Source organism: Bubalus kerabau, chromosome 11 (genome assembly GCF_029407905.1).
Source record: "Bubalus kerabau isolate K-KA32 ecotype Philippines breed swamp buffalo chromosome 11, PCC_UOA_SB_1v2, whole genome shotgun sequence".
NCBI classification, from domain to species: domain Eukaryota; kingdom Metazoa; phylum Chordata; class Mammalia; order Artiodactyla; family Bovidae; genus Bubalus; species Bubalus kerabau.
The window spans coordinates 97,998,167-98,001,054 of NC_073634.1; the positions used below are offsets into that span (position 1 = coordinate 97,998,167).

The 2,888-nt window shown below is 41.4% G+C and overlaps 1 non-coding gene across 1 annotated transcript; it reads left to right on the plus strand.

The window, feature by feature from the left end:
• Window positions 1–305: 305 nt before the first annotated feature.
• TRNAG-CCC (transfer RNA glycine (anticodon CCC)) lies at window positions 306–378 on the plus strand. Its single transcript has one exon. It is a non-coding gene; the product is annotated as a tRNA-Gly (tRNA).
• Window positions 379–2,888: the final 2,510 nt, after the last annotated feature.

Consider the following 2,888-nt stretch of genomic DNA (forward strand, 5'->3'; position numbering starts at 1 on the left):
CTTAACAACATCTCATTAGTCTATAATTGTAAGGAAGCTATCAAACTCAGTTTTCTGTTGAAAGCTCAATTTTATCATTGGCAACAAATGCCAAGAATTGTTGTCCTGGAAGTGACAGGCTCATTTCTTTCATTTTTGAAGAAATGTCTGTCAAATGCCCAAGTCTGATTAAATAAAATTTATATATCCTGTGAAAGAACTTTCAAGTGAAAATGGTATTCTGTGAAAAAAGTGGGTAGTTGAGCTTGCAACTCAAAGAGTCATACATTCCTTTTCCTTGTACTGAAGCATGTATCAGAGGGAATTCCCTGGTGGTCCAGTGGCTAAAACTCTGCACTCCCAATGCAGGGGCCCCAGGTTCAATCCCTGGTCAGGGAACTAGACCCCCCCCCAACCCCCGCCCATGCCACAACTAAGAGTTTGTATGCTGCACTAAAAGATCCTGCATGCTGCAACTAAGATCTGGTGTAGCTAAATAAATAAATATTTAAAAAAAAAAGAAACATGTAGCAGAAGGGTTTCCTGTGTACTCCCCATTTTTAGTGCTTAGTCACTCAGTAGTGTCCGACTCTTTGCGACCCCACAGACTGTAGCCCGTCAGGCTTCTCTGTCCATAGGGATTCTCTAGGCAAGAGTGCTGGAGTATGTTGCCATGCCCTCCTCCAGGGGATCTTCCTAACCAAGGGATCGAACCCAGGTCTCCTGCATTGCAGGCAAAGATTCTTTACTGACTGAGCCACCAGGGAAGACCATCCCATTTTCTACACAGCATATTAAAAAGATATTAGACTCTGATGCTGGGAGGGATTGGGGGCAGAAGGAGAAGGGGACAACAGAGGATGAGATGGCTGGATGGCATCACTGACTCGATGGACGTCAGTCTGAGTGAACTCCGGGAGTTGGTGATGGACAGGGAAGCCTGGCGTGCTGCGATTCATGGGGTTACAAAGAGTCGGACATGACTGAGCGACTGAACTGAACTGAACTGAACTCCAGGGTTGAAACTTAATAATATTAGTAACTTTTACTGATTCATCATGTTCATTTTTTAAACTGCGGTATTTGGTAATAAAGAATATAATGATCATTAGTGCAGTTTTTGACACGACCTTGGTTTACCTTTGCTTGTTCAATGTCAGTGCTAACATCAAACTGTGGGAAAGAAAGGCAAATAACTTCTAAGTACTGCTGTTAAAATATTTGACTTGCAAAATCTCTGAAGCAGTCCTGGGGATGTCTGGGATTTGCAAATCATACCTTGAAAATTGCTGACCCTATTTAGTGAGATGTTGTAATAACTGTGAATATATACATATATATAAATGGCATCATATAGGTTCTCAACTCAAACTGTTTCCTCTTCTTCTCCAGCTATGGCCCAATGACCCCTTCTTTAAGAAGGCTGTTCATCAACGCTTTCCTTTACTCTGTTACTTAGAAATAATGAGATCAGTCCTCTCTGTCATTCACTCTCCCACATGTGTGAGACCCAGGGAAACCTGGGAAGACCTAAGTCTGAGACTGTTTAACTCATAGATATACAGAGAATTCATCGATCACATAGTGATCCATGTAATTGGAGCTGGTCAATGTCCAAGTCCTAACCTGATTCTGAGTCCTAACCTAATACTTTGACAAATATTTTGTAAGTCTCAGTCTTATATTCTTTAGTCTTCTCCCAATTCTGCCTTTTTATGACCATGATAATCTACTTCAAAAGAGGCAAAAGGAGGAACTTCTCTGGTGGTCCAGTGGTTAAGATTCGCTGGTGGTCCAGTGGTTAAGATTTCTCAGGGGTCATGGGTTTGATCTCTGGTTGAAGAATTGGGATTTCACATGCTTTAAAAATGAAAATTAAAAAGGGAGAGAGAAAGAAACTCAAAAGAGGCAGGAGGAGAGCTTTCTATTCCTATCTTGTCCAAGGGCATTGCCTATGCTATACTCTCAATAAGTTAAAAGAAAAATTAGTAAGATAATAAGTTTTCCATAAGTTAAAAGTAAGCACTGTTGAAGATTCCAAGGATTATATGAACTTTACATATCAAAGAGACTGGTTTCTGTCAGAAAGATGCCAATGTCAGTGATATTCTAAAGCAGTCAGATGAGATGATAGAAAGAGCAAAGGAACTATAGAGAATCTATTGTGTAAATTTCTGGCCATTCAAAGCATTTGTAAACAGGAAAGTCCTCCTTGTCTGAGTTCACTTCCAATTCTGTTTTATTGTTAAATCCCTTTATTACTAATATTTCTCACTCCTTTTTTCCTTGCAGAAGATTTCTAAGAAGGATGGACAAAGTCCTACTTCTTCACGTATCATTATGAGTCAGGTTGCTTTCCCAGCATCCAAGACAATCCATCCCAATGAGAATAATGGCATTTTTCTGGAGGTTACAGGAGAAATAAGTTATTTAAGAATCTTGGGGCACCAAGAAAGAGCAAGCCTGGTGGACACTTCAGGTCTCAGTGAGGTAGCAGGACTGGGTGTGAGTGGAGCTGTCAGACAGTGGGAGGGGTGGCCCAGAAAGGGTAGAGGTAAAATCTTAAAGACACACTTGGCTGAACTGTATGAACTGCTCATGGATAACTTCTTCATCTGGCCTGGAATTCAATGCCATGCTGGTGCCATTCTTTCACTTCTCCCTAGCCTTCTGGACCAGGGTTTCTGCCATGGCCCATCAGCAAGTCACTGTGTGGGGCATTCATTCAATAAATGTTTCCTCAGAACACTTTTAATTTCAGGCTCTGAGTTGGATGTTGGTGTTAGACATTGCTCAGCCTCTATTCCTGTCCTTGATTGCTCTTGATCTTGTAGGGGAGTCAGACCACCACATTCAACTCATTGTGGTAAGATTTATGACCCAGGGATTTCCAAGAGGCAGTGAGTCCA